The 27,679-nt window shown below is 33.2% G+C and overlaps 1 pseudogene; it reads left to right on the top strand.

The window, feature by feature from the left end:
- Window positions 1-16,695: 16,695 nt before the first annotated feature.
- On the top strand, window positions 16,696-27,679 carry LOC120193209 (annotated as a pseudogene).

The raw sequence follows: 27,679 nt of genomic DNA, 5'->3' as shown, positions 1-27,679 counted from the left end.
TAGGGTGGCTTATTAACCGGTTGTGAATGTTCAATGTAATAGGAACTAGAGGATGAAGCCATTTCTTTGTCGGTTCCTTCGAGAATCGATAGAGTTTCTTCTAGGATCGTCTCAATGTGGTTAAACCTTCTAATTAGTCAAACTCTGATACCATTTGTTAGGGTTTGTGGAAGCTTGAAGTGACAACTGAAAGAGTTGGAAGGCGGTGAACTGAATATAATTTGATTATGAGTAAGGAGAAAAAAAATAAAGAAATTTGGCACAAGGATTTATAGTGGTTCGACTTATCAACCAAGTCGACTTCCACTACCTAAGCTCATCACTTAGGATTTTCTAACAAATTCACTAATTAGTTCTTTCTTTATAAAGGATCAATAGATAACCTATACACTCTCTAGTTTTTCACTTGGCTAAAATAGAACCAAACCCCTTTTACAAAAAGAAGATAGTGTAAACAAGAAACCCTTACAAGGTAGTTGTTTACAATTTCAAGCTCACTAAAACACGATATTTACAAGAGAATAGAAAAATAAGAATGAAAAATTCTTCTATTGTGTTTGATTGCTTGGATAGGTATTCTAACCCTTCTTCAAGTGTACTCAACTTGTATTATTGTTGGAATGAAGTTGTGACGTTTATAGCTTTTGGGGATGATTTCTAGCCGTTTGGGGATGAAAACTCTACAAAATAAATTATTGAGTATAGAGGGTATCAGTACTCCTAAAGGGAGTATCGGTACTACCTTTGTTATTTTTAAATCAACTAGCTGTTGGGACCTGATGGTATCGATATTATGCCTATGGTATCGATACTACTATAAAAAGTAGTATCGGTACCATTTTTGCATGGAATTTGAGCAATGTTGGTAGTAACGATACTACCCAATGAGTATCTATACTTCCCTTACCATTGGTATCGGTACCATACAAACAATATCGGTACTGTTCATGAGGTATCGATACTGTAAGAACAGAATTAGTACTTCTTGTACGTGAAAATCATTTTGTGCTCAAAATATTTTTAAGGACTTTGATTTTTTTTTAAAACTTTGAATAAATTCAATTCAAGTCCAAAATCATTTTTCCTTTAATTGTTATATCAAAATATACTTCAACAATCTCCCCCTTTTTGATATAACAAAACTTTGGAAAAAATGTTTTTGGCAAAACTCCCTCTTAATAAAATATTTAATGAAAAAGAAACCAATTGTTGGAAAATGTATGAAAATGTTCAACTCCCCTTTTTCAATAAGAAATTGAATTTTTCAAACTCATACTTCTCCCCCTTTTTGTTATATAAAAAATAATTCAACTTTAAAGTTCTAAAATAACTTTGGAGAGTAAGTGGTAAATTTTACATAAAATCATTTGAAAAATCAAAAGCTCTCCCTCAAAAAATGCATTCCAAACAAAATTTGAATTTAAAAGTTTGACACTTAAACAAAATTGAATTTCAACAAATAGTAATAAACATGTTAGTAACACATGAAATTCAATATATCCAAGTCTAAAATACTTTATGCAATACCAAATTGAAATTACGTGCATATGCATAAAACTTTCCAAAAATGTTATGCATTTGAAATTTTGATATCAATTGTTAGAGATATATCATTAGCACTTTTAAATTACATGCATAAACATTTAAATTTAGGTCAAAAATTTAAGAAATAATAACGAAATATTTTGAAAATTTGATATCAATTGTTAGAGAGCTCATTTGCATTTAAAACCAATTTTGACCAAAATTCATTATGATGAACTGAAAATTATGAAAAAATCATTACAACTTTAAAATGTTCATCATAACACCTTTTTAACATACATGAGATAAAAAAACAACACAAAATCATTTAAGTTCAAAAACTCATGCATGCATAAACCAAATGAGCAACCAAATAACAAAAATAAAAGCATTAAGTTTAGAGGTTACCCATTCATGTTTCAAGGTGTGGCTAGTGCATTTGAATATCTTCATTTTCTTCACCATTGCTCCCACACACCTACAAGAGACATTTAAGTAGATTTTGGTATCCAAATTGCTTTGGATCCTTGGACGTTAGTTTCAATGCCCCTTGTTCCCCTGGGAACCCATACATGTCTAATTTTAAAAGATTTTGTTTTCTTTATAGGACAAGTATGTTCCGAATGACCATAAAAATGGCAATTTGAGCATTTTTTTTCATTTTTAGACATAATGAGTTATTTTTAGAAATTATATCTTTTTATTTTGTTAAGCTCTCAAGATTTACTTTCAAATCAAAATGTTATTTTTCTAAATCATTGATTTTGACTTTTGAAAGCTCTAAATCATTCTTCAAAATCAACTTTTGCTTTAAAAACCAAATCATTTTCAACTTTAAGTTTTGAAATTAATTTCTTATATTTGAAATTCATGGTCACAAATTCCAAATACAACTCATTATAAGCATCTTGTAACTCATCAAAAGAATGTGAATTTAAATCATTTGAGTTAGAAGATACCATTGAATCTTCTTCGATGGCCATGAGGCATAGGTTGGCTACTTCATCTTTATCATTGGAGTCATCTTCATCACTCCAAGCTGCCAGAAATGTATTTTTATTGGATGATCCCTTCTTCTTTAGGATGGGACATTCATACTTGACATGCCCCGTTCTTTGACAATTGAATCACATCGGGGGACTCTTCTTCTTACTTGATTCATGCTTCACTTCCCTAAAAGTCATGAATCTCTTGTTTGAAGAGCTTGGCCATCTCTTCTTCTTCATAATCATCTTTATCCACTTCATCATTTGAATCTTCAAAGCTCTCATGAGTGAGAAGAGAACCATTAAGCTCGTCGAGAGTGAGAGACTTTAGGTTTTAAGCTTCGATAATCGTCTTCTTCTTTGATTGCCAAGACTTTGGAAGAGAGTAGATCATCTTCCTCACAAGCTTCTCATTAAAGATTACTTCTCCAAATCCCTTGAGACCGTTGACAATCACAAAAAATCTATCCGTCATAGCTTTAATGTCTTCATCAGGTTTCATCTTGAAATTCTTGTAGCTATGATTAAGAAGACCTATCTTTGTTTCCCTCACTTCATCGGTTCCTTCATGAGTGACTTGGAGCTTATTCCATATCTCATTGGCATTAGAACAAGAGGAGACTCTATCATATTCATCTGGGCCTAATGCACAAAAGAGGATGTGTATAGCCTTAGCATTAATCTAGAACGTTTTATTCTCTCCATTACTCCAATCTTCCATCTCAATGACTGGAGTGGAGTAACCCTTCATGATTGAGTTCAAAGTTCCTAGATCGTTGGCTTGAATGAAGAGCATCATCCTATTCTTCCAATAGGCATAATTCGCTCCATTGAAGTAGGGTGGCTTATTAACCGATTGTGAATGTTCAATGTAATAGGAACTAGAGGATGAAGCCATTTCTTTGTCGGTTGCTTCGAGAATCGATAGAGTTTCTTCTAGGATCGTCTCAATGTGGTTAAACCTTCTAATTAGTCAAACTCTGATACCATTTGTTAGGGTTTGTGGAAGCTCGAAGTGACAACTGAAAGAGTTGGAAGGCGGTGAACTTAGGATTTTCTAACAAATTCACTAATTAGTTCTTTCTTTTTAAAGGATCAATAGATAACCTATACACTCCCTAGTTTTTCACTTGACTAAAATAGAACCAAACCCCTTTTACAAAAAGAAGATAGTGTAAACAAGACACCCTTACAAGGTAGTTGTTTACAATTTCAAGCTCACTAAAACACGATATTTACAAGAGAATAGAAAAATAAGAATGAAAAATTCTTCTATTGTGTTTGATTGCTTGGATAGGTATTCTAACCCTTCTTTAAGTGTACTCAACTTGTATTTATTTGTTGGAATGAAGTTGTGACCGTTTATAGCTTTTGGGGATGATTTCTAGCCGTTTGGGGATGAAAACTCTACAAAATAAAATTATTGAGTATAGAGGGTATCAGTACTCCTAAAGGGAGTATCGGTACTACCTTTGTTATTTTTAAATCAACTAGCTGTTGGGACCTGATGGTATCGATATTATGCCTATGGTATCGATACTACTATACAAAGTAGTATCGGTACCATTTTTGCAATATGAAATTTGAGTAATGTTGGTAGTAACGATACTACCCAGAAAGTATCTATAATTCCCTTACCTTTGGTATCGGTACCATATGAACAGTATCGGTAATGTTCATGAGGTATCGATATTGTAAGAACAGTATTGATACTTCTTGTACGTGAAAATCATTTTGTGCTCAAATCAACTTTTAAGGACTTTGAATTATTTTTGAAAACTTTGAACACTTTGAATAAATTCAGTTCAACTCCAAAAACATTTTGCCTTAAATTGTTATATCAAAATATAGTTGAACAAAAAGCTTTATTTTTGTTCCGGCCAATTATCAAAGGCATGTTGACATACAATCCAGGCTCAGCCGCACAATGAATACCAATCTTGTAACTCAACAATGAAGTAGCAGCAGCAGGTATAGTTGGGTTGAAATAAATATTGGGTTTCAAAAAGTTAATCTTCTATTTCGAAGCAGTCTCATAAAGAGTCAGCGCTTCACGCAGTCTAGAGAGTTCAACGGTAGACTAATGGAGAAAGATAAGATAGTCATCAGCATAAAATAGATGGGTACTACTCGGTCCATTGTGGAAAACACAAAGACCTCGAAGTTGACCAGTATGGCATTCGACATGGAGTACAGATAACAAACCTTGGGCACACTAATGGGAGAGGGACAGATGTTGACACTATTTTTCATCATGTGTTATTTATTTATTTATTATTATAATTTGAATTTTTAAAGGCCCAAACCCAATCCAATATTACAAGGAAACAAACCCAAATCATAAGGCTTAACTTTTAGAGTTTGAAACCCTAGAGAGCCACCTATGCCACCCACCTAGCACTCTCGTTGTCATTGTTTTCACAGTTGTTCATGATCATCACACCAACATTGTCATTTCAACTATTCCACTATCGTCACCTGCTCAAAAATAGTAAAAACAAATCAAATCAAATTAAATCATAAGATAAAAAAAATCGAAAGCAAACCCAACCAATCTTGAAATATTCGAGAAGCTAGATTTTCTAGGAGCCATCATCCCACCTACACCCTAACCCTTACCAAACGCAACCATTTTTTATAACATGAAAAATTAGATTCAAAAAATGGGGATTGAGAAAGAAGAGATAATAAAAAATATAACAAATATATAGAGAAGACACGAGCATAGATCGGTTCAAAAAAAGAAGAAAATGGAAAAAGATTCGAACCAAAGAAGAAAAAAAGGATTTGAATAATAAAAAACAAACAAAAAGAGAGGAGATAAAGGAGAAGAGATTCACCCCACTCGTCATTCACTAGGAATGTTCAAATGTCGCTGGAGATAGAGTGGTCGAGAGGTATCTTCTTTAGATCTGCTCTTGGGGTTGGTTTTAGGTAAAAATCGTTTAGGATTTTGTTTAGGAGAGAAAAATGGACCTTTAGGGTTCATTTTAGATTTTTTGGCCATCGATGGTTGTGGTCGATGGTGGATACTAGTGTTAAGAAACAGTGGTTGTGTACCGATGAGAAGCTAGAAAGGGAAGCTTTTAGACAATTCTCTAAAATTCTTTTTGAGGCATAGGTGAAAATGAGAAAGTGTTGGGAATTTTAACCTTATTTTTAGGGTTTCATACCATCCTCAAAATGATTACGTTTTTTAGGAGATAGGTTATTCATTTCAGCGTATAGGATAACTCTCATCTAGGTTTGTCACGTTTTGTAATCTTTCTGTTTTAGTCACTAAATATAATTTTAAATTGTTGAATCTCAAGCCTTGAATTTTTCCATGCTTTCATTTTAATCATTATATGTATTGTTTATATGTTGTGGATAAATACTTAACTTGGGTTGCTAATTTTAGATTTATTTTATTTTAGCCCTACAAGTTTGTATGCTGGAAATTGCATGTTTTTATTATATCGGATCTTAGATTTAGCCTTGTATTCGTTTTGGTCGTTACTTTATTTGGTTCCTTACATAGGAAACTTGGATTAATATTTTAAACGGCCCTATAAAATTTCATTAGTTTAGATCTAATCCTTATTTAGGTTTTCTTTATTTACAGATTTAATCCATATGAATTTGTAATTGTTTGATTTTGGTCCCGGATTAATTCTTGGTTTGGCCTAAATATTATTCGGTTGATTTGTTTGGTTACCATTAATCACACATATAAATGCATGTTTTCTTTGCTTGCACGTTTTATTAGATACAATTATGTAAATATGCATAAATATAGGATTTATTACATGCAGAATCTAATGATTGTTTAGTATGTTCTTATAGAATATGTTAATGTATATTTGTATATATGGTGTTCACGTAAATTCATCCCTTTTTTTAGGTGTCTTTTGTGTGGATATGAATTACTTTCTGTGTATTAAATACTTCTCATACCTTTTATGTATCTTAATTTTGTTTGACTTTCTATGCATATTAAATCCATTTCTTGTATTATGCCCAAATTCCTTTATATATAATTTTGAATTGTATTTAGTCCACCATGTATTTTATTTATTTATTTTAGTCTTTGGTCGTTTATATATATATATATAGGTTTTAGGTGATGTTTTGGTATACTTTAATTGGACATTAAACATAAATATACGATAATATTATAAGTAAATATTATTAAACGTGACCTTTTTAATATTTTATTACATATGTATTTTATTTTTATTTTTGGTAAAATGCCATTTCAATATTTTAGTATTTACAAGATCTCGTGTTGTTCGATTAACTTATGGGAGACCTCCAAAAACCCAGAGTGCTATTCTGAAGATTATTCGAATAAAATTTATATTTTATGGTTATTCAATATTTACATTTTTAAAAGTGCATAAGAAAAAACATTTTTATTTTTCATAAAGTGAAATTATTTTAAATCATGGTGTTTTTATTTATTTTAGTATCTCATTATTTTAGTTAATTTATTCATTTGTCGTATTATATTGACATTTCATCCATCCTATAGATATTACTTGTTATTGTTGCATTAAAATAGGCATATGTTTTCTCGTTTTCTAAAATAATTAAAGGCAATGTTGTCATGCGTCGTGAATTAATGAAATTTCGTCCAACATGACCGGATTTCAATTTCTGTTAATTCACGTAGTAAGGGAACATCCTTTTTAAATAAGCCCAAGTGCATTAAATCATTTTCATATAGTCAATTATGGTCGTTGTAGGGGTGTTTATCCTTCCACAAGCGTAAACAACTCACGAATCCTTAAAAAACGAATCTTTGGTACACACAGACCAACTTTTGCCTTTAAAATATTTTTTCTTAAAATTGTTTTAAACGACATTTTTAAGTACTCGGCCTACCTAACCCAAAGGTCGATGGCGACTCTGATTCAAATTAAATCAAATTTATCAAAAATCTCAATTTTCGCAAAATAAAGTCATAATTATTTTTAAATTTAATTACCCAAAAAATGGTTCTGACAACTTGGCGACTCTGTTAGGGACCATACTAGTGAGTCAGGCACTGATCTATTATATGTTATCCTAGTGGGAAGAGTTTTTCAAATTTTAACCTTTATTTTATTTACGATCTTTTTTAATTTCAATTTTCATAATCTTGCATCATATTTTTATTTACTCTTGTAAATAGTCGTATTGATGTTTGATTTCATTGGTTTCAGACTTATTAAGGTTTTCGAAAATGAGCCTTGGTTTTTTATTTTTGTCAAAAGATTTGTGAGTTACTCCTCACACATATCACGTGCATTTGCATGTCATAAGCTTTATACCCGAGCTCTGTCCCACTAAGTGGGAGTGAATCGCTAGTGCCTCCATCAGCAACCATTCGTATAGGCTAGTGAATTACGCCCGGAGTACATGCCCTTATGATCTTCGTGAGAAGCCCTCCGTGTTAGACATAATGAATGTACTCCATTGAATTTAACTCAACCCACTTAAGTCTATAATGAATAAGATTGAGGGTTTGGTAGCCCAAGGGGGCACCTACAACAAGGACAATTTGAGTATCTTTTTTCCTATAACCGAAACCATACATATATTAAAACCTTTTCTCGTCAGAATCGTGTCAAGATTTTGTCCAATAGTAGTCACCCTCATTGGAGTACACAAGGGAGGAACGATTTTAAACCTTCGCTCTTTACTTTAAATTCATATAATAAATTTATTTCTTGATGAAGGCATACGAACTATATACCGTGCAGTTAGGACTAATTTCATAAAATAAATCATATAGGGTAGAAAACATGTTCGAGTAGGATAATTATTTTAATAAAAACATGTTTGGGTAGATACCATGATGGGGTAGGTGTTACATTCATCTTTGAATGGCACTTTTTCAATTATCTTACCTATACTAACTCATTTTTTCTCATTTTTTGGTCTTTTTTTTCTTCTTCACTTTTTCACATTGCATCATAACTATCCATAACATGAAAGAGTTGATCCACAGATGACTATCTAATAGGAATTTTTCATAAATAGACAAAAAGTTTATAAATCAAGTAGCGCATACACAGACATGCACTATTGAACAACTAAAGCTTAAAAAGAACGAGGATAAAGCTCGCTTAAAGATCATACATCAAATTGATTGATAGAACGACCTTGGAGATTCGAAAGGTAACCACTTGATCAGAGAAATGATGCAGTTGCATAATTTTTCGTATGGAAATTCCCCATTTAATCATCAAGGAGTGATGCAAGACTCTAGTATTACACGGGCATCAACTGAGACATGTCATAGAGCACTTGACGGGCATAGTTTTCAAGGACAAAGCTCCAGATGAAGTATCAATCTAGTCCAGAACCAGTATCCATGAAAAAAATGTCTGTAAAATGGACTATCTTGTACTTTGGAGAATTTTATCTCTGGCAAAACTTATTCTATGATATACATCGTTGGGATCAATACCTTGCATTTTCATCTTTTTATTTCATACTTCAATTGCATTTATTTAAACATTTTTGCATAAATTAGTCATGAAAACATGGGATCAATTCATGGAGAACCCTATAATAGTGATCTTAATCACAAAATTTTTTATAACTATGGGGCATTGAAGCTCAAGGTCCAAAATTTGACAAACTTAGGGGCATGGACATCCAATGAATGATGGGACAGTTTGATGCAAATCAAGAAGAAGTCCTTACATCCACTGTGAAGCTTTGATGTGCCTTTATGAAAAGCATTACATCTTTTTGAACTCATTTTCTTCCTTTCTTTCTTTGTTAAAATGTTTGTAAGTAACTTGACATTTATATTAAATAAAAATGCTACCTTCTGAGGTTATGAACAATGAACAAATTCTAATCTTGTAGTTATTTTAATATCACTTGAATTAAAAGCTATCTTGAGAATCAAGGTTATGGACTATGGAAAAGAAGCAAGATTAAATCCTCATAAAATAAGGACCCTTGATCCAAGATACACCCAAACATCATACCCTTCTCTTGCAAGGACCAAGTTAGCCTTCTCCCATTAGGAGATAATCGAAGGAATTGGCATTCAGGTATAGCATATGAAAAAATGGGGCATCTTGCATACAAGGTTTCAAAATTGATTAGACCACACATCTATTTGGAACATTCAGTGATGATTATATTCTTCTTAGATGGAATAGTGGAATTGATGAACTTAGTTTATGTTAGTTGCTTGGGAAACAAATTCTAAGGATGAAATTTTCTGACCTTCAACGACACCCAAACAATAGCATGTTCTTCTCAATAAGATTAGGAAACTGAATTTGTATGCCATGAAAGTTAACGCAATTATATATACACACACACTCACACAATAAAAGCTTAGTTATTTTGTTAAAGCAAATGGTTGAAAGCCCTATCTTTATGGATAGATTTCTTCAGCTAGTCGAATAAAGGAAAACAAAAAGAATATATATATATATATACGTACACATACATATAATAAAGCTAAGCTTTTCGCTAAAGTAGTTGCCTAAAAACCCTGACTTTATAGATAGATTCCTTCAGCTATCAAAATAAAATAAAATTAAATAGAATTTAACTAATTAATGAGTTTCGATGAAAGTAGACTAAGAAAGTTGAGGAACACCTGTTATAGTTAACCTCACACGAGCACTCAAGAATTTTATCTTTAGATTGATATCTCAGACTGCCTCTACTAAAGGAGTCTATGAAGTTTGAACAAAGATAAAATTTCAAAGAACTGAATTGAGAGTATTCTAAATGGTCTAGCAATTGAGTATGCTAGTTGCAGCATTATATCTACTTCCTATTAAAATACCAAGTCGAGAATGAGGAGCAATCAACAATATTCATATAGACAAAATCTTGACACTTGTCAAAGGGTCATAACTTTGAAAGATTAAGAATATAGTTAATTCTTTGATATCTAATGAACTCTTGTTTTATAATTTGTCTCAATTGTGAACCCTAAAGTAAGGGGCAACAATTTTCAAAATTCTTTAATCAAACATATTTCAAAACTTCATCAAGCATTTTTATCAGACATTTTTCAAAACTTTTCCATTAATATTTTTCAACTTTTGAAAATAAAAAAGATAATAAAAACATTTTTAGACAATATAGTTTCTCTATAGTGAATCTAAGAAATTGGTAAATGTCTCTTGGACATAAAAGCTCATGATCAGAATTGGGGCAAGAAATGTAATGCCCTGAATTTTGGGTTAATAATTTTGGGTTTACTTGAATGGACTTCAGAATAAATTCTCCATAGCCTATGAAGAGTATGACCTAAGAGGATTTGATTTGGGCTTAGGTTGAGCCCATTAAATTATGAAAAGGGGTGTCTTTAATCTTAGAATGAAAATAAGAGGACCAAATGAGTAATTAACCATTTATTTGAATCAAAGATAAATTTGATTAATTTGGGATGATATCACGAATGGTAACTCCTCATTTTTTTTCATCCTCAACTTTGTCTCTTTTTCCTCTCTTCTTTCTCATCTTCTTCCTCCCAACGCTAAGACAAAGGTCCAAGCTTTCTAGAATTGCAAACTTATTTTAGAATTCCAAGTTAAGAATCAGAACATACTCATCCTAATCTTCAATTCAAGCTATCAAAACCAATTTTGACATTAGTAGCCAAACATGGGTTTTAGTGGAGTTTATGAAAACTTAAGATTTTAATATGTTTTTAGGGAGTTTTAAGTTGTAGAAATCATTCCTAACACTCCCTTAAGTTCTAAAATAAGTTCACAACTCATTTTTCATGGTTTTGATTAGTGAAAGTGCGATGGGAGAGCTCAAAGGCTAGAGCCAAGGAAAAACTAGTCCATGGGTGATTTGAGGATATTTTCAAGCAACCAATCATCAAGGTAACACGATTCTGTCTTGTTCATACCATGTGTAGGTCATTAAATGTGCATAAATGGTTGGTTTAGCTGATGAAGCATTCTAGAGTAATTTCATGGTAAATTCCACATTTGATGCTTCTGAGCATGAAATATGACTCTTTTGATCTCTAAGACCTTAAATAAGACTTTAAAAACATTTTCTAGTTTTAGGTTAGCGAATGGGTGAGTTTGGGATGTGATTTTGTGCCCAAAACAGGGTACTTCAAGTTATTAGTATTGGTACAGGAAAAACAATAGCGATACTATTTTTCGTAGAAGGCAAAAACAAAGGCAATTTACGAGGGTAGTATAGATAATCCCTTAAGGAGTATTGATACTTGGGGTTCGGTCGCAATACTCAAGGGGTGGCCTTAATACTAGTAGCAAGTTAAGGATTCCATAATGATATTTTGGTACCGATACTTATGGTAATATCGATACCAAGTTAGATTAGGAGTATCGATACCAAGGTATTTTTCAAAACATCAAAGTTGTTTTTTGTATCGATACTCATGGTGAGTATCGATACCCAAGGGTCAGTATCGATATTTCAGGCATAGTATCGATATTGTTATCTTTTCTTGGGCAATTTGATTTGTTGGTTTGGGGCTTTGAGCTTGGGTGTTTTAAGTTCATATAAGCTTCAAGTATTCGATACAAGTGAGAATAATCAAGTTAGTCGAAATCACACTTAGAAATCAAGCAAGTTAGGACAACATAAGATTCACCTTTGTGTGACACTCAGGAAACGGTTAGGACACCCGATTTGTTCTAGCACTATGATGAATCGTCCTATGTTTGTGAAATGTCCAGATATTACATGATTCAGGTATGCATCCGATGCAAGTAACATTCCAGATCGTACCCCTATGCTTGAATAGGTTTAGCATGTGAAATTATGGTCCTCACCCCGACCTTTCAAACATTATATAAACTAGGACTATAAGTTTCGATGCACGTAAAATTTCATTTCTTACCCCCAAACTATCACGTTCTATATAGGCTAGTATGTTGTCCAAGATGCACGCAAAATTCTTTCGACCGCATCACTCGACCTATGTCATGTTTGTTATGTACTTTTGTATATTCATGACTTTACGTACCGACATGTTCATGTAATGAATGAATTTAGTATTGCATAGTTATTTTCATGGTAGCTTGTGAGCTCGACGTATGAAATGTATTTTCATGAGCTGGTTAGTAAAGGATTGTCGAGGAGCCTATCGCGCTGATACATTCAAGATCAAACGATTGCATAGTACGTCTTGAGTATATTTAGAGGGTATATTTATGTGGACTTTGTATTATTCCAGTTATAACTCTATTTTGATTTAAAATCAATAAATGTATTTATATGTATTTGGAAAACTCCCATATTTTGTAAACTTTGATTTGGATTTCACTTATATTAAGACTAATGATTTTGACGTTTATAAATGATTTGAAAAAAATTGGGTTGATAATTTCAGTGGTTTCGTATCACATTGTAATTCATGGATTTTTTAGTCATACTGGATTAAGATGTTACATTTAGTGGTATCAGTGATGATTTTATCCTGGACTCTGAGTATGAGTACCTGTAGATGTTGGTGTTGATAAGGACATTTTTTCGTAATCTAGCTTTGACTCTTAGGTAGATTATCCGAACCATTCTGAATATGTTCATTATGCCACCTTCCCAAACTATAGCTCCATTTTAAACTGCTGTAGCACTTCAGGAGTCCTCGATCGAGAGGCTCTGTAGGTATCGGACTACCAATTCTATGGATCTGGGGATGAATATCCCATCTCAACAGATCAATGGGTTAGAGAGACATTTTGTATCTTATGTCAGTTGTACATCACTTTCGAGGGTATGCAAGAGTGTGTTACCACTCTTTTGAAGGGTGATACGATTAAATGGTGGGAGACTGTAGAGTTGGCGATGGATCTAGAGAGACCCACCTAGGCGTACTTCTTGTCAGAGACAAAGAGAAGTACATAGGATATGCCCATACTGATGATTTATGCGAACAGTTTCTACACCTGACCTAGGGTGACAGGACCGTACTAGATTACAATAAGAAGTTCCTCAAATTGTTCAGATATACGCCAGAGCTCATTTTGACCGAGACTCACCTTTGTAGAAGGTTCAATGAGGGACTCTAATTAGATATCCTCAATTATTTGGTAGTCGACCCTCCTCGTGTCTCTGTGGAGCTGACCCGACAGGCAAAAGCAGCAGAGAATATTATGTGTAAGAAAGCTCAGGTGATGAGTGATTCACTGAGTTAGAGTCAGAGGAATCCATATATAGATAAGCCATCATAGCCATCAGCAAAAAATGTCATGCCCCCTAGAGTTCAGGGAGACTTTTATCAAGGTCTTCTAGAGGAGCAGCTTAGAGTTCATACCATAGACATAGGTTTGGCTTCACAGGAGACCCTTCTCATCAGCTTCTGGATCGAGCGTAGAAGATCATAATGGGAACCAGTTCACCCAATGTATTTGAATTATAGGCATAGACACCCTAGATAGTGTTATCGAGTGACGGGAGGTTACTTTAACTATGGGTCCCAAGATCATTTTCTCAGATACTGTCCCATTTTTTTAGTAAGGTCGAGGGTCCTCGAGGAGTGGAGGCGCTATTTCAAGGTAGTACGGTAGAGGTACCACTAGATTCGAGACTAGTCAGGAGCCTAAAGTAGTCACGTGCCAGTATGTCGTGTGAGCCCATGAGGAATACAAAGTTGCTAATGTGATTTCAAGTATATTTACAGTCTTTCCTGATCCTGTTATCGCATTAGTAGATTTGGGCTTCACTCACTTCTACATTTTCTATGACCAATTCTAAGAGATAAATATTTTAGCTAAATATTTAGAGATAGGTCTTAGAGTATCTAGTCCCCTAGGATTAGACGTATTGGTGGACAAGGTTCACCGATAATGTCCCATGGAACTTTAAGGTCAAATATTCCTAGTCGACTTGATAGAGCTACCATTTCAGGAGTTTGATGTAATCTCAGTCATGGATTGGCTTTCAGAGCATGTGCTAGTTTGAGGTGAATACGAGGTAACTTAAACTTCACAAGAAGAATGGGACCAAGGTAGTGATGACCAGCGAGAGATTGTGTTGAACTACCAATGTTGTTTCCACCGTTAGAGCTTAGAGATTGTTAAGTCAAGGGTACGAAGCCTCAACCACATGAGCTTCTGTTTTGACGTTTGAGGATATTTGTATTGTGCAAAAGCTTACCGATGTATTCCTATAGGAGTTACAAGGGGTATTGTCTGATCATGAGGCTGAGTTCAGTATAGAGGTGTTGTCAGGTTTCGTTCTGGTGTCCACTGCTCCTTATCGTATGGCACCGATAGAGGTAAAATAATTAAAGAACCTAATCCAAGAGTTATTGAAATAGGTTTCATTCGACCAAGTGATTCTCTATGGGGAGGGTCTATCATTTTTTGTCAAGAAAAATGATAGATCAATGATGTTGTGCTTCGACTACTAGCAGCTAAATAAGTTAGCTATCAAGAATCGTTACCCTCTCCCTAGGATAGATGATATATTCAACCAACTCAAGGGTGCGTGTGTGTTTTCCAAGTTATACTTAAGAATAGGTATTATTAGCTGAAAGTCAAGGATGTTAACATAGACAACATAGCTTTCAGGACGGGATACGACTATTATGAGTTCCTCATAATGTTGTTTAGACTCACCAATACCCTGACGATTTTCATGGATTTGATTAATTGAGTATTGTATCCCTATTTAGATTAGTTTGAGGTGGTTTTCATCGAAGGCACTCTTATGTACTCTCAGCTCGAGGAAGAACCTGATAAGCACCTTCGTATTGTTTTGCAGACACTTAGACAACATCAATTATACGTAAAGTTTGAGAAGTGTGAATTCTGGTTGGTAGAGGTTGCATTCCTGGGTCATTTAGTAGCAATTGATGGCATCCGAGTAGACCCTCAGAAGATTCAGGTAGTGTTATAGTGGGAATTACCTAAGAATATTACCGAGGTATGCAGCTTCTTAGGCCTCGTAGGGTACTATCGTTGTTTCATCAAGGGTTTCTCCATGATTACAACACTGTTAACCAAGTTGCTTTAGAAGGGAGTTTCGTTAGCATGAAATGAGAAGCGCCTTTTTAACCATTTGAAGGAGATCCTCATTCAAGCTCCCACTTTAACTAAACCATAATCAGGTAGACTTCACCATATTTAGTGATGTCTCACTAAACATTAGATGTCTCTTGATGCAAGAAGGAAAAGTAGTGGCCTATACATCTCGTCAGCTTAAGTCTCACTGGCAAAATTATCCTAACCATGATTTGGAGCTTACCACAGTGGTTTTCGTATTGAAGAATTGGAGGCATTACCTGTTTGGAGAGAAGTGCCACATATTTACGAACCACAAGAGCCTTAAGTATTTGCTCACTCAAAAATAGTTGAACTTGAGGCAATGTAGATGGGTAAAGCTACTAAAGGACTATGATTGTGTGATCGACTATCATATGGGCAAAGAAAATGTTGTTCCAGATGTGTTGAGCAGAAAATTCGTGGTGGAGTTGCGAGCCATGTTAGCTCGTTTGAGTTTAATTGACTTAAGCAGTTTGTTAACAGAGTTACAGATTAAACCCGAGTTAGTGGGCGAGGTTAAAAGACTACAAAACATGGATGATTGGTTAAAGACCCGAGTAGAGTAAATCCACTAAGGAGAGGCCCCAACCTATGAGTTATGCAATGAGAGCGTGTTATACTTTAGAGGATGGTTGTGCAAGCCAACAAACAGACAACTTCATTACAAGATCCTTCTTGAAGCTCATTATAGCCCCATTTTCGTCCATCCGGGTAGAAACAAAATGTATCAATAGCTCTGACCATTGTATTAGTGGTCAAGCATGGAGAGAGGAGTGTCTAAGTTTGTTGCCAAGTTCTTAGTGTGCCAGCAAGTTAAGGCGGAACATCAAGTTCCCTTAGGATTACTGCAACCGATTCAGATACCGTAGTGGAAATGGAAGATAGTGACAATAAACTTTGTAACCAATCTATCGATGACAAGATTCAGGCATGATATTGTATGGGTTATAGTGAATCGATTGACCAAACCAACTTATTTTCTTCAGGTTCGGATGGAATTCATGTTAGAGAGATTGGCACAATTGTACATCTACGATATTCTGAGGTTGAATGGAGTTCCTATCTCTATCATATCCAATAGAGATCCATTTTTTACTTCTCAATTATGGAAGGAACTGTTTGGACCTTTGGGTACCAAGCTACACTTTAGCACGACCTTCTATTCTTAGACAAACGAAAAATCTAGGCGCATCATTTAGATCATGGAATATATACTTAGGTGCATTATCTTAGATCTTGAGGGTAGTTGGGAAGATCACTTATCATTGGTGGAATTCACGTACAACAACAACTACCAGGAAAACATTCAGATGGCTCCGTATAAAGCACTTTATGGATATAAATATAGAACCCCGTTGTATTGGTCAGAGCTCAATGAAGGCAATAGTAGGTCCAGAATTGATCCAAAAATCGAAGATAAAGTTCAATTGATTCAGAGTCAGTTGAAAGAGGCTTCTGAAAGACAAAGGTTGTATACCGACCTAAAGTGTAAGGATATAGAGTTCGTAGTGGGAGACAAAGTGTTTCACAAGGTTTCCCCATGCAAAAAGGTACTTCAATTTACCCGAAAAGGTAAATTGACTCTACGATTCATCAGATCATATGAGGTTTTAGAGAGAGTTAGGCCAGTGGCTTATTGATTAGCTTTGCCTCCAAGTTAGAGTGTATTCACAACGTGTTCTAATTTCCATGCTCAGAGAAACTGATCTGATTCATCCCACGTTATACCTCTTGAGCAAGTTAAAGTGAGTCTAGCTGACTTACGTGGAGGAACTGATTCGAATCCTAGCCATAGATGTCAAGGAATTAAGAAACAAGAGAATACAATTGGTGAAAGTTTTTTTGATGAACCATGAGACAAAGGAAGCAATATGGGAACCCGAGGTAGACATGCAAATTCAGTATGCGTACCTCTTCTATTTACGTAAATTTCAAGGATGAAATTTCTTCTTAGGAGGAAAGAGTTGTAATTCCCTGAATTTTAGGTTAGGATTTTCGGGTTTACTTAAATGGACTTTAGAATAAATTACCCATAGCCTAGGAAGAGTGTGACCCAAAAGGATTTGATTTGGGCTTAGGTTGAGTCCATTATGTTATGCAAAGGGTTATCTTCAATCTTAGCATGAAAATAGGAGGACCAAATGACTAATTAACCTATTTATTTGAATCAAAGCTGAATCCAATTAATTTGGATGATATCATGTTTGGCAATTCCTCCTCTTTTTCATGCTCAACTTTTTCTCTTATTCCTCTCAAAGCCAAGACAAAAGTCCAAGCTTTCTAGAATTTCAAACTTATTTTAGAATTCCAAGGTAAGAATCATAACCTACTCATCCTAAGCTTCAATTCAAGCTATCAAAACCAAGTTTAGGTCTTAGTAACCAAAAAAGGGTTTTAAAGGGGTTTATTAAATCTTAGGAGTTTTATCTTTTTTTGGGAGTTATAAGTTGTAGAAATCATTTCTAACACTCTCTTAAGTTCTAAAATGAGTTAACAACCCATTTTCATGGTTTTGATTAGTGAAAGAGAAAGGGGAGAGCTCAAAGCTAGAGCCAAGGAAAAGCTAGTCTTTAGGTGATTTGATGACATTTTCAAGCAACATAGCATCAAGGTAACATGATTTTAACTTGTCCATACCACATGTAGGTCATTAAATGTGCATAAATGGTTGGTTTAGCTCTTGAAGCATGATATAGTAAAGTCATGGTAAATTCCATTTGATGTTTGTAAGCATGAACGATAACTCCTTTTAACCTCTAAATAAGACTTTAAAAATGTTTTCTAGTCTTAGATAAGTGAATGGGTGAGTTTGGGATGTGATTTCGTGCCCAAAAAGAGCACTTCAGATCGTCAGTATTGGTACTGGAATAACAGTATCGATATTTTAATAGAAGGCTAAAATAAAGGTAATTTGTGAATGTAGTATTGATACTCCCTTAAGGAGTATCGATACTCAAGGTTCGGTCTCGATACTCAAGGGATCATATTAATACCGATAGTAAGTTAAGGATTCTAGAATGATATTTTGGTACCAATACTCACGGGAGTATCGATACTAAGGGTAGAGTATCGATACTCCCCATAGGAGTATTGATACTATGTATTTTTTAAAACATCGAATCTATTTTTGGTATCGATACTTTGGGTGATTATCGATGCCCAAGGGTCAGTATCGATATTGCAGGCACAATATCAATACCTTCATCTTTTTTGGGAAATTTGGTTTATTTTGTTTGGGGTTTTGAGCTTGGGTATTTTGAGTTCGTATAAGCTTCAAGTATTCGATACAAGTGCGAACAATCAAGTTAACCAAAATTACACTTAAAAATCAAGCAAGTTAGGATGATGTAAGATTGGCCTTTATGTGGCACTTGGTAAATGATTAGGACACCCAAGTTACTCTAGCACTATGACGATCGTCCTCTGTTTATAAAATTTCAGGATATTATTTGATTTAGATACGCACCCGATGCACTTAAAATTCTAGATCGTACCCTATGCTCGAATAGGTTTGAGATGTGAGCTTCCGATGCACGTAAAATTCTGGTCCTCACTCCGACCTCTCAGGTATCTGAGATAAACTAAACCTATAAGTTTCAATGAGTGTAAAATTTGGTTCTTACCCCCAAGCTATCACATTCTAGATAGGCTAGTATGTTGTATGAGATGCTCGTAAAATTCCTCCTACACCATCACTCGACCTATTTCATGTTTTTTATGTACTTTCGTATATTCATGATTTTACGCAACGATATGTTCACGTAATGAATGCATGTAGTATTGCATAGTTATTTTCGTGGCATTGAGCTTGTGAGCTCAGTGTATGGAATGTGTTTTCTTACGCATGTCAGTAGAGGACTATCGAGGAGCCTATCACGAAGATACTTTCTAGACCAGATGATTGTAGAGTATGTCTTGAGTATATTTGGAGGACCTTGTACTATTGATTCATAACTCTATTTTGATTTAAACTCAATAGATGTATTTGTACGTATTTGGAAGACTCTCATATTTTTTAAACTTTGATTTCGATTTTGCTTATATTATGACAAATGATTTTGATGTTTATAAATATTTTGAAATAAATTTTTGGGTTGATCATTTCGGTGGTTTTGTAGGACATCGTAATCCATTGATTTTTGGGTCAAACTAGACTAAAATGTTACAAGAAAAGATAATATTTTCAGAAGAAAAAAGATTTGTTGGGGTAAGAAGGGCAAGTTGACACTAGTTAAGAATTGAAAGGTATACTCTGGTGCGACAAAGAATGAAGATAATTGAACCGTGAAGAAAGTGAAAAATGCTTATGCAATCATTCCTGACTGTGGATCAAGAAAACATACATTCACATAGACATGCATGTTACATGAATTTGTATATTTGCATCTTTGCATCAAACATTCAGCATTTCCAACAACATAATAAATTTTGATTTCCCTCTCATGAGAATGATTTCAAATTTCTCTTGAAATTTTGTGCCACATAAGACCATTTTCTCCTCTCATGAAGAAAATTTTGAAAGCTCATTTTCAGAAAGCTCAAAACATCAGATGAACGTCATCCTAATTCACGAAAACATTTAAGAAGTTTGCATTCATGCATGCACATTTTTTACAAATCTTTTAGGAAAGAAAGGATTAGTTATAACCAAATCTACTCAATATGAAAGAGTAACGTCGTCTTTGTTAAGAAAGTTACCTAAAACATGCAAACTCTTAAACACAAAAGAGCAATGTTGTTTTCCCAATCAAATTATCTCCACACAACTCGACTTCCTCAACATGAATGAATAGTGATGTCTTCAGATATAGTTAGATAAATACGACTAGATGTTCTCATCACGTAGGAACAATATCATCCATGAACTAGTTCTCCTCAACGTGATGGAGAAATGTCATCATCAGATTTACATCGAGAAAGTCACCCAAAAGCAACCTTACAATTCAATGCGAACGAGCAGTGTCATTTCTAGAATCAAATGATATTAAGGCAATCAAATTTCCTCAAACGCGAAGGAGCAGCGTTGTCTTCAGATGCACAGTCATTCAAATGTGGCTAGTTGTCCTCATCATGAAGGAACAAGGCCATCAACGAATAACGATCGTATCCTTTTAAATTGTTTCTCTTGAAACAAGATTTCAACCTCATTCAACATGGTTTCCCTTGAAACAAGAACAAAATGTTATTTCCCTTGAAACAAGAACAAAATGTTGTTTCCCTTGAAATAAGAACAAAATGTTGTTTCCCTTGAAACAAGAACAAAATGTTGTTTCCCTTGAAACAATCTTTATCTCGCTGGAGATAATTTTTCTTGAAGACAACTTCAACAAATTTTCTCTCACTAGAGACAGTTCTCAAAAGCAAAAATCTTATGCCATATGAGATAACTTCTTTTGAAACTAATTTTGTCTCTCTCGAGATAGTTTCTTTTGAAACCCAAAGCACCGACATCGTCTCCCTTGAAACAAGTTTTAACTTGCTTAAAAAATTTCTCTTGAAAATGCAATTCTGGCATTATAAATTTCAACTCTTTTGAGAATGTTTCCCTTGAATCAAAACTTTGAAAAATATCTCTTGAGATAAGGATCGTTTTTAGTCTCTCTTGAGATAAAATCAAATTTAAAAGCAAAAGATGCAACTGAATGAAAAAATATTATATGGTGGTCTTTTCCATATTTGTGTTTTCGCACCAATGTGCAAAGAGGGACAATTGTTGACATCATTTTTCATCATATATTTTTTATTTTATTATTATTATTGTTATTGATATTATTATTTTTATTTAAATTTTAATAGGCCCAAACCTGAGCCAAATTACAAGGAAACAAACCCAAATCATATGCCTAACTTTTAGGGTTTATTTTGAAATACTAAAAAGCCACCTGTTTGGCATTCCCGTCACTGTCATTTTTACCGTTGTTTGTGATTGTCACGTCAAAATTGTCTTTTCAACTACTGCACCATCATCACTTGTTCCAAAACAGTAAAAACAAATCAAATCAAATCATAAGATAAAAAATCAAAAGCAAACCCAACCAATCCTAGAAAATCCGAGAAGCTGGATTTTCCTGGAGCCATCATCCCACCTACACCCTAACCCTCACAAACACACAATCATTTTTTATAACAAGAAAAAATCAGATTCAAAAAAGGGGACTGAAAAAGAAGAGAGAATCGAAAATACAACAAAAAGAAGAGATAAGACAGAAGTATGGATTGGTTCAAAAGAAAAGTAAATATAAAAAGATTTGAACCAGATGAGAAAAAAGGATTCAAATAATAAAAAATACAAACAAAAAGAGAGGAGGAGAAGGAGAAGAGGCTCACCCCATTCGTCATTCGTCGAGAAAGTTCAAACGTCGCCAAAGTTTGAGTGGTCGAGAGGTATCTTATTTAGATCTAGTCTCTTGGGGTTGGTTCTAGGTAAAAAATAGTTTAAGATTTGGGTTTAGAAGATAAAAAGGGACCTTTTGGGTTCATTTTAGATTTTTCAACCACTAATAGCGGTGGTCGATGATGGTTATCGATATCGAGAAACGATGGTCGTACACCGATGAGAGGCTAAAGAGGGAAGCTTTTAGAGAATTGTTTCAAATTTAACCTTATTTTTAGGGTTTTATTCCATCCACAAAACAACATCATTTTGAGGATATAGAGTGTTCATTTCAGCGTATGGGATATCCCTCGTCTAGGTCCGTTGAGTTTTGTAATTTTTCTGTTTTAGTCATAAAATATAATTTTTAATTTTCAAATCTCATGCCTTGAATTTTTCCATTCTTGCATTTTAATCATTATATATATTGTTTGTATGTTGTGGATAAATACTTGACTTGGGTTGTTAATTTGAGATTCATTTTTATTTTGGCCTTCAAGTTTTTATGATGGAAATTGCATGTTTTTATTATATAGGATCTTAGATTTAGACTTGTATTCGTTTTGGTCATTACTTTTTTGGTTCCTTACATAAGACAACTTGGATTAATATTTTGAAAGGCCCCTGTAACTTTTAATTAGGTTAGATCTAATCCTTTAATTAGGTTTTCTTTATTTACAGATTTAATCCATATAAATTTGTGGTTATTTGATTTCGATCCTGAATTAATTCTTGGTTTGGCCTAAATATTATTCAGTTGATTTGTTTGGTTACCATTAATCACACATATAAATGCATATTTTCTTTGCTGGCACGTTTTATTAGATACAATTATGTAAATATGCAAAAATATAGGATTTATTACATGCAGAATCTAATGATTGTTTAGTATGTTCTTATAGAATATGTTAATGTATATTTGTATACATGGTGTTCACGTAAATTCATCCCTTTTTTTAGGTGCCTTTTGTGTTGATATTTTTATAGGATCTCATGTTGTTCGACTAACTTATGGGAGACCTCCAAAAATCTGGAGTGCCCTTCCAAGGCTTATTCGAATAAAATTGATATTTTATCGTTATTCAATATTTATTTATGTTCTATGATTTTTAAAAGTGCATAAAATATGTTTCTTTTTAATAAAAATATTTTTATTTTTCCTATAGTGAAATTATTTTAATTTATTTTGTGTTTATTTATTTTAGTATCTTATTTTAGTTTATTTTTTCATTTGTCATATTATATTGGCATTTCATCCATCCTATAGATGTCACTTATTATTCTTGCATTAATAAATCATGCATATGTTTTCTCATTTTCTAAAATAATTAAAGGCAATATTGTCATGAGTCGTGAGTTAATGGGATTGCGTCCAACATGATTGGATTTCAATTTTCGTTAATTCACGTAGTAAGGGAACATCATTTTCTAAATAAGTCTGAGTGAATTAAATCATTTTCATCGACTCAATTATTTTTAAAAAAGATATTCACTCATTTTTAATTCATAGAAAATAAAAGGATCGTAATTTAATTTTGAATTCAAATTTGTAAAATTCTACCATTTTAGACAATATATAATTGAGGGTACCAATTCTGGGCGATGTGGGGGTGCTTATCATTCCCCATGCGTAATCGACTCCTGAACCCTTAAAAACTAATATTTAGTAAACGCAAACCAATTTTTGTAATACTCCAAATTTTTGTTAGTGACTAAAATGTATGTTTTGAAATTTTAATGGCTAAAGTATAGACTTTGTAAAGGTTCAGGAACCAAAATTGTAATTTTTAAAGGTTAAATGTTCTATCCCATAAATGAACAGTTTGTCCTAAAACAAAAAATTTAGTGGGAATCAGAATTTCGATACGGAATTGTGTTAAAAGCTATAAGGCAATAAAGTCTGGTATAGAATCTGATACTCAAATCGAACCGGAATTTCACGAAAATTTGAAGGATGCTAGATAAAGGTTGGAAATATTATTTCCAAATTTTAGACCATGAAAATTTAGCATGGATCAGTATAATTGAAGTCAATTGTTTATATTTTGACTAAAAGTGAGAAATTTAGTGATTAAAATGTAATTTTCAAAATTTGCATGGCCAAAGTAGAAAGTCAAAGTCAAATTGGTTAATCTTTGACTATGGAATATTTTAATGAAAGATATTGCAATGGAATTTGCTAATTATCAAGATTCAATATGGTAACTTTGGAATTTCTCATTAATTGAATTTTAAATTCAATTATATTAGTTTTGATCCAAGTGTATTATGAGAAAATACTAGAATAATCAACATTTTCTCTTCATCTTCAAGCATAGGCCAAAATCACCATTTTGCTAAGGTAAGGATTTTGTTTTGATTTTAAAGCTACATGATTGATTTTTTTATTAAGCTATTAGATAGAGAATTAATCTTCATGAAATTCTCTATCTTTTGATATAAAAATTACATGGAGAACATGCTTGTATGATGAGATTTGAAATATTGGTTTATGAAGGACATGTTGATTTTGAAGATTTGATGGAAGATTATTATGTCATTGATGTTGTAGATTACCTCTAATGTAAGTTTGATAGCTAAAATCAAGTGTAAAGCTATATATTTCATTCGGTCATGCTAGGGTTTTAGAGGAAGATTGGATTTTGATTTAATTTGATGTTGTAATGATTTGAATAGCATGAATTTGATGCAATAAGGTTGAATTCATGCTTGAAATTAAATGAAAAATCAAGTCCTAGTGCACTAAGGGTATTAGGATATAGGAGAAAATATTAAAAAATTCATGTGGTCTAGAATTGATATTAGAAGCATTCTACATGCTTTGAAGATCGAAATTGATCAATTTGGAACCTTTAGATAATGAAATGGCTATTTTTCAATTTTGTGAATTGTGGGACTTTGTTTCATAAATGTATAAATTGGGATATTCAGTTTTGAATTTAATTATGCAATGTTGAAATTTTAAGTTAGAAAGTTGATTGGAACCAAATTACAAATTTGGTAAATTTTGAAGGTGGAATTCGAAAGGTCCTAGGAATTTGAAAGGTCGTAGGAATTTAGGGACGTGATTGTAAGTTTGTAAATGTAATGGTATTATTTGGACAAGAAATTACAATTCTGGAAATTTTAGTTATTAATTTGAAGTGATCATAATGGTGAATGATCATTATGAATTTAATGGTAAAGTTGGTATGAATTCTAAATAGAATTCATAATTTATGGTTTAAATGTAAAGTTAGTAAAATTTGAAGGGTTAATGATGGAATTTAATATTTATGGAATTTAATGATTGTTTTGGGAAGTATGGAGTTATGATGTAAATGTGATTTAGTTTTATATCAATTTTACTTTGTAGACTTTTCTATTATTAAGCTTACACTACAATAAATTTCTACTATTGTAATAAATTTAATTTTTTTCAAAATTAATTTTGTCACTATTAGTAGCTTTTTGGTGACAAAATAAATAATTGTCGCATTAGATTAAAAAAAGATATACAATTATGATAAAAGATAAAATTGTCATAATAATTTGTCACAATTAGAAAACATGTGTAACATATGTTGACAAAATAAATTTTTTTACGCTTTTTTATCACAAATGTTTCCCTCCAATTTTTTGGCGCCAAATTAAAGGCATATAGTGACAAATTTTGTAACTAAAAGTTTTAGTAATTATGACAGAAAAAATTGTCACAACAAATAATGAGATTTAGATTTGTTGTGACAAATTTTGTTTGTGATTATATATTTTAATATTGGTCACAAATGATTATCTCCAATTTTTGTACAAAAACAAAATCATATAGTGATATGATTTGTAACTATAAGCTATAATTATTGTTACAAAAAAAATTGTCACAACAAATAATGAGATTTAAGTTTTTAGTAAAAAATAGTGTTTGTCATTATATGTTTTAATTATAGTAACAAAATATATTGTCACAAAGATTTCCTCCATATTTTTTTGCGTCAAAAAAAGTCATATATTGACAAATTTTATAACTATAAGTGTTAATAATTATTACAAAAAAATTCCACAAAAAATAATTATATCCACGTTTTTGTGACAAATTATATTTGTAGTTATAAATTTTTGCTATAGTGATATCATATATTGTCATAACTATTTTTTTCACTTTTTTGTTTCAAAAGTTATATTGACAATTTTTATAATTATCACATTAAATAATAAAATTTAAGTTTTTTGTAATTAATTATTTTTGTACTTATATATTTTAATCATTATAAAAATTATACCATCAGAACCATTTCTTCCTATTTTTAGTGTCAAAAATGTTATATAGTAACAAAATATATTGTCATAAAGATTTTCCTCTATATTTTTTTTGCGCCAAAAAAATCATATAGTAACAATTTCTGTAACTATAAGTGTTTATAATTATTACAAAAAACATTGTCACAAAAAAAATGATATTCATATTCTTGTAATAAATTATACTTGTAATTATAAATTTTAATTATAGTGATAACATATATTGTGATAAATATTTTCCTCCAGCCAGGAAAAGCTCAAACAATCATAAAACCTGAAGAAGAAGAAGAAGAAGAGATATGGGGAAAGAAAGGCTTAGATTCACCTTTTTCCAGATAGGTAAAAGAAACAAAGTCGATGGCCGCAACAAACAAGAGTTGCCTCGCCAAGCAACGACCTTTTGTAATACCCTAATTTTGTCCGGATGATTTAAATATGTTGAAGGCGGTCGAGTGTCAGTTTAAAGACGTTCACACATGGTCGTCAAATTGATTCGAGTTGCTCGCCTGGGTGAAAAGAGTTTTGGGCTTTGAGAAATGCCGAACATTTTTTTGGGTTCAGTAACCATACGTTTTTATGATTGAATTTTAAAGCCGAAACATGGAATACCCAAGTTAAGTACCAATTCAAATATCCATTTACAGTCCATTATACAAAATACAACAGAAATTAAATGTTTATTTCGTATTTAACCCTTCACCCACTTCAAATGTACCCAATCCTATACAATTTCAAGAGCCAAATACTGGCCCATATGAATCCCAAGTCCGTCTAGCCATCATCAAAACTTTTGTGAGATAGGGCAACTAAAAGGGGTGCTCCCATTCTCAACCGATCCAGGGAGAGCAATAAAAAAAATTCACATTCTCTCACTTCCGTTGATCGGAAAAAAATTGGAAGTGCTACAATTAAGGTTCAGATGCAAAACGACAATTTTTCAACCGCCTATTCCGACCACGGAGGCAATCAATCGAAAGATCACCAGCGATGGAGTTTACTATTCCTCCACCACGACCTCATCCTCCACTTCTACCGCCTCTGCGTTCTCGCTCTACAATCCTTGCATCCTCATGCAGTAGCAACAAGATATGGTCAACCGCCATAACCTCTATCTCACTCATCTCCGTGAAGCTGCAAGGGAAGCGGAGGAACTCCGTCAAGAGAATTCCTCACTTCGATCCGTTAACCGAGACCTCAACAAGCAACCCAACGCACTGATCCAAGCCTTTGTTCGGAACCATTTCTCATCGTCTGATTACGACACCTCGTCGTTTGAGTTGGCGAACGCGTTGCAAGGGCTTTATCTTGGTGGTGACGCTGTAGGAGAGGCGGATATTTCTGATGAGAGTCCGACAAGCATGATGGAAGGTGCGAGGGACGTGGATCAGGCTATGTTTCCTAAGAGGATTTTCGTTAGGTCTAATGGATATCTGAAGACGATGAATCAAGCTGGAGCGAGTCATCGTGTTATAACTTGTGGACCTACTCGGACTGTAAATACCTCTCAACTCAGTGGAGCAGTGAGTTTATTGATGTGA

The sequence above is a fragment of the Hibiscus syriacus genome, unplaced genomic scaffold (assembly GCF_006381635.1).
Source record: "Hibiscus syriacus cultivar Baekdansim isolate YM2019G1 unplaced genomic scaffold, ASM638163v2 tig00116989_pilon, whole genome shotgun sequence".
Classification (NCBI taxonomy): domain Eukaryota; kingdom Viridiplantae; phylum Streptophyta; class Magnoliopsida; order Malvales; family Malvaceae; genus Hibiscus; species Hibiscus syriacus.
This window is presented reverse-complemented; position numbering and strand designations above follow the sequence as displayed.